We start from the raw sequence: 11,708 nt of genomic DNA on the forward strand, positions 1-11,708 counted from the left end.
TAAATTGTTGCCACAGCTTGCCAGATGGTATTTTCCATTACCCCGAACAAAAAGCCGGTGTCATTAGAGATTAACCAGGAGCGTCACAGAGCGGACGCGTTGACCTTGGCGTGTACTGTGGCTTTGAATTTTGACCTTAGCTATTTTGCTGATCGTTCTGATGTATATATATATATATATTACAATGTCATACAAGAGCACCGAATATGTGTCACCAAACAACAATCAATCTCCATATTTACTTTTTCCAACCGCAAGCTTACTTTTTCCAACCGCAAGTTGCATTAGAGATGTGCGCTGCTGTCGATAGCCAACTGGATGTAATCATTTTTCTGGTTCCCGCGTATGCTGACATGCTTCAATAATGGTTTCAGCGTCCTCACCGCTTGTGGACATTTGTAAATTAATCCACTGGTATTGAGAATATTTAATGTCATACCGAATGAAATACAAACAACTGCTGTGGTTGAACTCGGTTGAACCAGAATTGTTGATTGACAGTAGAGTTTTCGAAGGGAAAGGCGGAAACCGCCAGAAACAACACAGACTCTTCTGGGGCGGTATTCTCGAGTTTTGTCCCTTTTGCGTCCCTTTCAGAAGTGTCCCTTTTGGCGAGCCCTAATTGGCTAAAAGCAAACAACAGGAAGTGACGTAACGCAAGTGCGACAAACCTATTGCCAAAGCCCACTGCTTAACCGGAAGTACGTCACGATGAACGGGACGCAAGAGGGACGTTTTCAAAAGGGACGTTTACGAAAATACCGCCCCTTTTTCTATCACCGGCCTAGACTGCGCAATATCACGAGGCGGTTGCTTAACCTTTGTTGAGCTTGAAATTCAGACTGGCGTTACCAGCCCTTCTATGCGTTTGAACCTAGAAAGAGAACTGTCCCTGCATAAAAGGGGAGATGAATTGTTTTTGCACAAAGTAGGCAAAGGTTCACTACTCAACCAAAGCTTGAAATGGGGCTAGTTCGTTTTTTACTCGGAACATTGCTGGCGCTAGGCGGGACAAGGACGACGAATTACACACAAATGAAGCGCACACTACCAACCAAAAAGTATAAATCAGTTGGTAGCGTGCGCTTTATTTGTGTGTAATTCGTCGTCCTTCTCCCGCCTAGCGCCAGCAATGTTCCGAGTTCACTACTCAACACGGTATTTTGTTTAGTCGTCTGCTTTAGTGTATTTCGTGGAGTAAGGCAAGGTGACACGCCGCGAAGGCTTAGGAGGAATAGACTTGACGGCGCTCAGAGCGCAGTGAGATTGCCCCCCTATCTTCAGGGCTTCTTTCTGGCTCAGCTTATTACTCTTGCCTCGATATCCACTGCAAAATAATATCGCTTAGCTGACACTTTAAAAATAAGAAAATGAAAGCATTACTGTAGTGTGGTTATTTGCAATTAGAGTTAGTCCAATATTGCCGGCTTGATGGAGCCATGAATAGAGGGTAAGCTTATACAAACTGCCGTGGTATATGCTGGCGCATTACTGTCTCACGATCGGAATTTTGAACGACCCACCGGCAAAATAACGTGCGCCGGCTATTCAAAGTTACCAATGTATCGTAACTTTAGATTGTTAATTTTTTTTATCTAGGTTGCATTCATCACATATTCTACTATCTCACTCAACACTCAACTAGACTTGGCGCTCTTCGGCGTGGACGCCCTCGCTCCATAAACATAAACATGCATTATAACAGAAAATTGAGACACCCTATAAGCAAGGAGAGGGTGCGGTGATGCCATCTTTTCTGAAAAAAAAAATGGTGTGCGCTAGGATTTTGTCACCCCTTCCGAAATTTCCGTTCTCCGGAGGTGCGGGAGGGGGGGGGGGGGGGGCGGGGTGGACAAGATATCGCATGACTTAAAGGAAATCGTAAGTAAGGGCGCTGTTACAGAAGGCTCGAGTTCTGTCTACTTCGGTGTATCCAACTGCGTGGGTTATGAAAGTAGTGACCGTGGAGCATCCAGCAACGGGCGCAATCGCCCGAAGCAGGCCGGCAGTTCAGCACGCCGTATTCGAGCCGCTTACGTTAATAAAGTACGGCTTGTGATGTCATCCGCATGCAGCGGCACATGAAATTGATATGCATTGCTTAATCCCTAGCATAAACTAGACAAACGCAGATATACGCAGAAGACACCATTATATCTGCCGCGAATGAGTCTCTAACTGCTCTTAATTTTCTTTGGAATCACACATTTCTAGATATTATTAAATGGTGCTATGAGAACAACCTTATTATTAGCGCTGACAAACCCCCAGTTTATGATTTTTGGGTCTGCTCAAAGGTCATTGCCTGCTCGTCAGCACTTAAACCCAGGTCCTCACTCTATATCCGCCTGTGATTCTGTCATTTTTCTTGGTGTACATCTTGACTGCCATATGAAGTTTACTCTCCACACTGATCACCTCATAAAGAAAACTGCCTTCGGAATTCGGGCTATAGTAAAAGCTCGTCAAGTGTTTCATATAAATGTACTTATGCCTCTGTATTTCCCCTTCATTCATTCCCATATCATGTACGGTATTGGCGGTGAGATGTTTGAGTGGCGCCCCCTGGCTCTGACGTCGGCTTAGGGACTCGCGCCACTGTCGTCTGCTACGCTCCTCTCGCGAGGATCAGCAGTGCCTGTGCTAGAAATCGCCCGCTGTGATGCTTTAGTGCATTAGGAAGCATATCTCTAGTAATGCTGTTACTTTTGCCAGCTTTTGACACAACTTAATAATTTCAAGCTGTATACCCCACAAGTTTGCAACAGACGAGGAGAAAGTGAACAACGTTCTTCGGAGGATCGGTCAGAAGATCCTGTGTATAACTCGTCCTCTAACTCGTCCTCATTCGCAAGGTTGAGCGCTCAGAGCTACTCGATAAGTATTCAAAATGCTTATCCTCCCCTAGAGTATTTTTGGGATGCTTTTATGAAGATCTACACCATTTAGCACGCGCCTGCGCGCTAAATTTTACGCGCTCGCGCATTCATGCGTGCCTAGGCGCGTGTCGGAGACAGCGCCTGAAGAAGCGCGTCGCGTTCGGCAAGGTCTGGCTATGCCAGATATTTTTCCACGCGCCGGAAGTTGCTTCCTCGGCAGCAGCCAGTCAAACGCCGATGCCACGGGCTTCCACTCCTCCTGTCTCTCAACCGCAATGGCCGCCTTCAGCAAGCTGTCCGTGACGGCGGTAAACAATGAAAAATTGATCTCTTGTGTGGCCAGCCAGACGTCCTTGTGGCTGGCCACACACAAGGACGACAATAACCGACAAGTGAAAGGTGCCTTGTGGAAGGAAGTGTGCGAAGTAATGTTTCTGGGAAACGTCAGAAAAGGTACGTACGGCGCGTCTCCGCCGGCGTGACAGGTTGTGTTGAAAGCAGCGGCTGATATTTCATTTCGTCTACGCAGAGTGCATAACTGCGCTACAAAAACGGTGGAAATTCTTGAGGGACAAGATTAGGAGGCTGTTCGTCTTAGCCAAAATAAAAAATAAGAAAAGTGGCATGGGAACCGAAGACGCCGACGACTCCGACACACAAGACGACGACGACGATGAAGGGAACCCGCCAGCCGGCAGTGCAGTGCAGCCGGCTTCGTGGCCATTCTACGAGCAGCTGCTGTTCCTGCGCGACAAGATGACCACCCGCAAGTAAATTTATTGACGCTTTTATTGTCATTACGAACTAGCGAAAGAGAAAAGCTCGCGTATTTTTCGCGTCGAATAAAGTAGCTTGTGATTGTGAGCCTTGCGAGAATGTTGGCGAAAGTTGCTAATACGCCACATAATTTTACACGAAACACGACGAGTCAAATTAAGATCGCAGAAAGAGTGCTTATTGCGTATGTGTATTTCTGTCCAGTACACACCCAATGTGCATACTTTTCCGCCGTGCCCCACGTTCCCGCCCCAGGATGGAGTCTTGATTGAAAGCTAAAAATTGCTTGCAACAGTACCATAACCGCATCTGTAATGTGCGGTGTAATGTAAGCTTTAAACTAGGGGTTCTCTGAAAGTGGAAACCCATAATAATAAAACTTGCTTGATTATGTCGACCTGAAGCCAACAAAAGTGAGCATTTTATTGCTGTCAGTGATTGGTGGGGCCGCTCATTGGAGAATGTCATTGCAGAAGCAGTTTTGTCCAGATGCAGAAGTGATTATCTTGCAGTTCTTGGAACCATCTAGCAAGTCTACACTACTCAGATGTACAAGCGGTGCCAACGGTGCCCAAACCCTGTTGCATACAATCATTATCCTGGACACCTTTCAGAATGTAGAACATGCAAACAGGGAGCTAATCTTGCACATATTTTATGGTAATGTCTTCGAGCTATCTCTTAGAACCACATAATTATTACTGGTGAGCAGTGGGAGACTGCTCCTCAGCTCAGATCCGGCGGATCAGCTCTGGGACATTCAGAAGACGCTGTTAGGACCCAAAGGCAGTTGGCTGACGTCTAGTATAGAAGGCTAGCCCTCCTAAACTGAACAAATAAATGTTCTTTCCTCTCCCCCCTTATAATTAAAAACAAAACAATTATAATTGTGTTCCCACGCACTATGCAGTAGTGTAACAAGCATGCATTTATAAACAATGGGAATGTTGGCATGTTTGACGTTGTATTAACGATCGCCTGCGTAAACACACTAACTTGCTCAAATGGTCTGCCGGCAGCCGGAAGTTACAAAAGGAACTCAGAATGGCATGCGAGATCCATGAGGCTTTCTATATAACACAGTGCAGCAACGAGTGTGCTAGTACACATGCACTATGGTAGTGTAAGAAGCATACCTTTATTAACAGTTGGAATGTTTTTATTGCTGTCTGCTGGAATATTTTGCCATGTTTTAGGGCAAATATTGACACTATGTTACACACCCAGACACCAATACATACACCTTCATTTTTGCTGTGCAGGACGTCTGGCAATTTCCAGCCACAGAAGAGGCAGAAAAAGCAGGACGCCCGGCAAGTGGGACGTGAGGAGACGGCGGAAAGCCTTTTTAGAGAAATGACTCACAGCCAATTTGACAGCATCGAATTTGATAAGATCGACGACCACGCCGATCTGTACCCAGCGCCGGTGGTGTCGGCTGAGTGTGCCCCGTTGCTACCGGAACCAGCGTCGCCATCGCTTGAGTCAACGCAGTCATCAAGTGAGTCGGCACCATCAGCGCTGGGAACTGCGTCATCGCTTGGGTTGGCGGCGACGTCACTGCAAAGCCAGGGGTCCAGCTTTGCCAGCATGTCTGCGATGCAACCACCTAAAAAATAAAAAAAGAAATACGACGATGACAGTTTGCTGATAGAGCATCTTGGAAAACTAACGAACAGTCTAGAGAAACAGGACGACCGTGGTCATTTTGCGATGCCGCTCGTGAGGGCAATGAGACAAGTAAAAGAGGAACACCACTTGCATATGCGCATGAAGATTATAGAAGTGATTAAACAATTTAAGAGTAGCTGAAGTGTGGTGCCTCTTGTCCTTTTTAGAGCTGACAAAACGTGGGCATACAGAATGAGGCATGTTGACTTGCATGGTGATACACGAGTGGGCCAAGATTAGAGGGGTAAACATGATTCAGGGTGTCTTTGCTATTAAAGAAGAAGTTTACCTTCAGCAAAGTGGGATGAGCCCCTGCTCTTGCAGGCGCTTGAGAGCCCCTTCTTTGGAGACCCCTGGCTGGTGCGACTGCCAAGGCACCTCTCCAGCGCTGCTCCAAAAGTAGGCAGAGAACAGGGCCCTGGCATCTGCAGCATCTGAACCAAAGTTCCTTGACTGCGTCCCTTGAAGCGGGAAATAGCAGGGGTTCCACGTGCTCCCGCCCCGACGCCTGCTGATTGCCTTGCCTCCATTGTCCGGCGACCACATTCCCGAACTTGTCTTCGCGGTCTAGGAACTGCTGGGATTGTTCGTTCAGGACGGACAGAAAATTGTAGAGAACGCACGCCGCTTTCACCACCAAATCCACATTCTTGGGTAGGAGTGGGATTGTTCTCATGAGAATGCGCCACCTGACTGCCGTGATGCCAAAGGCATTGTTTGAGCACCTCCTGATAAAACGAAATAACAATAGTGCTAAATAGGTTTCGGATGAAGCAACCTTTTAAAGGGACACTGAAGTGAGTTTGTCAAGCTCCCGTTTTTGCTTGCACTGCGTAGACTGGCTCAAATTAGCACACCTTTCATCGTTTATCCGGTTGACAAATCGGTAAATATTTTAAAAAGCGCGAAAGAAGAAAAACTACCATGCGCGGTTTACGGCGGCCGCACCAACTAAGCTGTGACGTTGGGAGGAGGAGGCACCGTGATTGGACGATTCCCAAGGTTAGCAATCAAACAAGTTTCGGTTTCAGTTTCGGTTGTGTAAAACAACATGTTTGACATCCGATGGCGTCGTTGAATGGGCATTCTCAATATCCCAGTAATCGTAGTACCGCGCTTCTGCCATGCTGTCGGCTGTAAAATGCATAAGATAAGCCTCCCAGGACGGCTTGGAATCGTAGAATTCACTAGCCGAGGCCTACGCAGTGCATGAAGGCCCTCCGCGTCCCCGCAGACGCTCAAATGCATGCGCTTTTCCCCCATATTTGGAGCTTGCCTCACTCGTGCCTGTATCGTAAAAAGCGTGTTCGCACCACTCCAAGGGTCTGTTGATTCTGGCCTGTGCCCGCAATCAGTCGGTGCTTATGGCAACGGCACGCCAACGAGAACTCGATAGCGTGCCAGTGCATACCTGCGCGAGTTCTGTGGACTAGTTCTTGGAGCAGTGAACGTTGCGGCCCAAAAAAAGGTGAATTCAGTTTAGAAAACATCGGCGAAAAACTAAAAAGTTAACTTATAAAAAAAAAGCGTGTACCCGCGGGGATTCGAACTCGTGACTGGCAAAACACTTATAGCGCTTTCCATTGGGCGAACAGGAGCACTTCTAACTGCACCCAAAGTGCTCTCGCGAGTTCTGGCGTCTTCCAGTGGTCGGGCAGGAGCAGGGGCGTTGTGTTTCATTCGTCGATGAGGAGCACTTTTTTGGCGCCGAGAGCAGCCGAGAGCAGTTCTCGGTGCTGCGTCGCCAGCGGCGGAGTAACAGGGAACGCCGAGGAAGTCACATGACCTCTTTTGCGTCACTTCTGGTTTTATTCCCGGGTGGCGGAGGAAAAATGGCGGAATCCAGCAGCCGCGGTAGTCGCTCAGTGCGTACGGCAGCAGCTAAGAGCGGCCGTCTGGACAAGGAATTGCTGCTACTTTTAGATGATGAAAGCACCACAGACTGAAGTGCAAGCTCATCATCCGACAGCAGCAGCAGCGACGACGACGACGATTTGACATTGCATGAGTTTATGTTCGAGCACCTGTTCACCCCGCCGGAGCAGCGACCGAAGGTAGAGTCGTATCTGGAAAAGACGGCGGACGCTGTTATCGTTCGCAGCTAATTTTTGGGAGACACGATGGTGACCCCTTTATCATGAACATGAACATCCGCTCGGCTTCTTTATTCGTCGCCATGCGCAAGGCAGACACAAAACCACCGGCACGTATCTGGCAAAACTGCCGAGGAATAACTGCGTGCGGACATCACGAGCGCGCGAAATGCTCCGGGAAGTGAGCGCGGGAAACGTTTGGTCACATGACCCTTGACATATCGCCCTCCCCCTCTTTTCACTGCTCCCGGAGCAGCGCGAATGTTTCATTCGCGGAATGAAAGCACACGTTTCCGTTACTCCCGTGTGCTGCTCTGGCTGCTCGCTCCACTTGCTCCTGTTCGCCCAATGGAATTCGCCATTAGGATGACATACCTGGCGCTCCAGACGACTGGGCCACGGGCGAGAGCCCTGCCGACTTCGGATATATAAGGTATATAATGTATAACCAGTTTACACTTTTATTGAGTTTTAGCATTTCAAGCAGCATAGGTGACTATTTGTTGTATTGCGCTCGTGCAGTAAGCGTCCCCCGACTTTCCACAATAGCTCACGTCTAGCAATTGCATTTCTTAGACGGAAAAGCGTTCGCAGATGCGTAATCGTGCCTCTGACCGCTGTGCTTGTTCGCCCAGCGCAAAAAAGTGCTTCCCGCACCCTAGGTTTACGCTGTACGGTAAAAATATCACTTGATTTTATTTCCTTAGTACCTATATTGACTTCGTTGACTCTTCTCCCCCTTCAAGGGGCCTTATATTTTTCTACTGGCGTACCAGTCAGCGAAGCGTCGCATGTGAGCTTGTGCAGCGCTTGTGTGAAGCGACCTTGACTTGGAGCTAGATACAGTGTACAAACTAACGAAGTAAAGAAAGGCACATTGTTCCATTCACAAACGTGTTGTGGCGTAGTTTCAACTGATCGAGCGAATTTCCATGACCCCTCAGCGGCCGGCGGACTAAACGTTGGGCCAACTAACTCGGTCGCGTAAGGTCTGCGAGCCGTGCAGTAGCGCAGCCAATTGCCAGCTCCTCTCCTGCTGACGTCACACGAAAACGACACAGAAAATGGGCGAGAGTGCAGAGAGGAGGACAGCACTTTCGAATTGATTTTTCTACTCAATAAATTCGCGTAAACGCGCTCAGAGTGGTCGAAACAGGGCCTAGGGACTCCGGTCTACAATTTGCGCTCGTAATCCCGCATTGTTTACAAATCACTTCAGTGTCCCTTTAAAACCGAACCTGTAGACTATATTTTGAACTACAGCTACAAGACCACCAACGTAAAATGAGTTCAGTGCTAGTACCGACTAACTTTGGTCAGCCCATGTATTGGTAAAGTAGCACACACATGGCAAAGCAACACAAACACTTTTCGTGTCTTAGTCTCGATTAATCTTTCCACTCGCACTGATCTTCTCTGCGACAAACTTGTTTCCTGTCTTGATCACGTTAATGTACGGCTGCATCATAATGACTACACAGCATTTATCGCCGAAGCAAAAATGTCAGATCATTTTTTTACTGGCTGTCAAGTTTTTTCTCTATCCGTGGCTATGTGGCCAGACCTCTTGCATTACAATCGATACTATAGTCTAGTGCCATGTGCACCTGTTGCCCTTTCATCTACTGTCAAATACTTAGGTTTATTATTTGATTTTTGATACATCTTAAGATAGCCAATCAGCACACGTATATAACGAACTCCAAAAGGATGCTTGTCTCATGTGTTCCATTAGTGTTATGCCCACTTTACATAAATCGTTTGTGCTTTGTTACAGTGCGTTGCGGTATGGCATTCTCAGTTTTTATTTCTGTACCACCTTCTAGAAATACGCCAATTAAAATCTGCACTTATGCTTGTAATGTATAGCTTACCACAAGTCGCATAAGCTGCTATGCATGCCTGATTTTTCTGTGCTGTTCAGACAGACAGAGTGCTACTGCTGAAAAATATTTTTCACACCGAGTTTGTACTAAGTATGGTGGGCTATACCGAGAGTTTGAACTAACTATTGTGAGCTGTACGTTATGCACTTTTTCTGTCTCTTCTGTTTTCAGCTGTTTTCTTTCTGAATCGTTTTTGCTCAGCAGCCGTGTACTGAAATTAAGAGCTGCTGTTTTAGAGCTGTGGCTGACTATATGCTTTTGAATGTTTTTTCTGGTACCTTTTAAAAACCGTGTCCTTTTCGTGTTCATTGTTTTTATTTGCTTCATTTTTATTTCCCGTCATTAATGTCACAACGTCAAGTGTGTATTAAATGTTATTTCAAATGTATTTTGTCTTTGTGTGAAATTAAGTACGCCAAGCTCCGCATACCGAAAGAAATACCCTGATATCATACCGTGCTCGGCTGAGTCTGTAATTGAAGACTCTTCGTTCGTCTTCCAGGTGCTTAGCTGGGAAGGGGTGCATAAAGTCTCGCCGCAGCTGAAACGCCTCATCCCCAACGAAGGTGTAAGGGGCAACTCTGGTTGTGCCTGGGAGCTGCCCAAGTGAGGGGATGGCCAGCTGCCCCTTGGTGAGGGCCTTCCCGAACTCTCTATTCTTGAAAACGCCGCGACACTATGGCGGCCCTCAGCATCCACGCCCACCAACATGAACTTGCAGGTGCTGTCCGCCACAGTTATGAGCACTAACGAGAAAGTGCCCTGCAACAAAAGGCATAAGACACAACATTAGCACATGCAAACAGTACGTATAGGCGGGATCTACCTTAATAAGTGATTACAGTAAGAGCTCATTATTTTGAACCACAAGGGGACGCCGTCTCAGTTCAAATCAATGAAAGTTCGAACTAACAAAGGTGAATAACAACAGTACACAATGATAGGGAAGCAGTAAGATATGTCAATAACTTCTTTCTTGAAAAAAAAAACTCGGAAATAAGCGGAAATTGTCCGCTTTGTCGTCACTGGCGTCGGCGGGTTTTGTTTCTGAACTAAGAAATGATGTCATCTGTCAGCGTGCCACAAAGCACTTCTCTCTGGTTCATGCCGTTGTAATCAACAAAAAAGCTATCTTCGAAAGCGTGCACCATGGGGGGTTTGAATGGGTTTACCCAATTTTACCTTCTCTCTCCGTTTTGCCCTACATTCCAGAGGCGACCCACCATTGCGTGTAGGCAGCTGGTGCGTTAATATGGCCGTACCACATGCACCAAGCCCCCAGCTCGGAGGCACAAATTCAAATTATCCGTGAGGGAGCCCACTCATGTTTGAATTAAAGGCTTTTTTTATACATAGGCTTCTATCAGAGCTCGGATGGGCTAAATCGTACAGTTCAAATTATCCATAAATTTGAATTATGAAAGTTTGAATTAACAAGCTTTTACTGTACAATGAAGTATGACAAATCTGATTGAAATCACCTACGCTCTCCATGCATTCATTTTTACCTGCTCATTTTAAAAGATTTCTGCGATGTACAGTGATAACATCTAATTTATCTGTGAATGCTCTGAGGGACACCACTGTTGAAATAAAATTTCAAATCAAGAATTCACTTAAACTGTCATAATACACCCTGCCAGGGAATTAGCAAAATTAGCAAAGGTGCTCTGGCAAAATGACAGTGTAATGAAACTCACAGTTTATAGAACTCCAGCCTCATTTCTTTTTTGTGAAGCCACGGCTTGGCGCATCATGCCTAGAGCAGGCGGCTGTACCCCTTCATTTTGACAAATGGAGAGCTCACCCCCCTCCCTCTGTTTCTGGAGCCCCTCTGCACTACTCAAAACTGGTGCATTTGGCACCGCGGGGTTCAGGTCCAGACGTGTCCGAATACTTTAAATAAGAAGGTACTTAAAGAAAGGGACGAAGAATTTTAGGCAACTTCTTGCATTGCTGAGTATGCAAGCGTACTGAAACAAAAATAACTTGGACAAACCCTTTTACCACTGCAATTGTTAGCGTCACTTCTCTCCATAACTGTCACAGTATTGCTATTGGCACCACGTTCCTACAAATGGGTGCTGAACATTGGCTGTCTACGCAGCTAACACACATCCTCTGGGAAACATGGGCACACTACTTCTCCCGCACCACTGCTGCCTGTTTCAGTATACGGCCATTTTTAAGGTGAAAGAAGGGTCAAAGGTGCATAAATGGCCAGACTGACTTACCTTGCAATTAAAGTAGACACTACCAGATTTTGGGGGGCAGGTTATGGCGACGTGTTTTCCATCAACTGCCCCCTAACAGTTTGGAAGCTGCCAACTCGTGGTGAAGTCCTGAGTGATCTTGTCCCACTCAGGGTTGGTTGGTGGCTGGAATAAATTGCAAAGCAACGA

The 11,708-nt window shown here is 46.8% G+C and overlaps 1 pseudogene; it reads left to right on the forward strand.

The window, feature by feature from the left end:
- Positions 1-3,503: 3,503 nt before the first annotated feature.
- LOC144167403 (uncharacterized) lies at positions 3,504-5,468 on the forward strand (annotated as a pseudogene).
- Positions 5,469-11,708: the final 6,240 nt, after the last annotated feature.

The sequence above is a fragment of the Haemaphysalis longicornis genome, unplaced genomic scaffold (assembly GCF_048455015.1).
Source record: "Haemaphysalis longicornis isolate Haplotype H1 unplaced genomic scaffold, Haemaphysalis longicornis Haplotype H1 scaffold_2, whole genome shotgun sequence".
In the NCBI taxonomy this organism is placed as follows: domain Eukaryota; kingdom Metazoa; phylum Arthropoda; class Arachnida; order Ixodida; family Ixodidae; genus Haemaphysalis; species Haemaphysalis longicornis.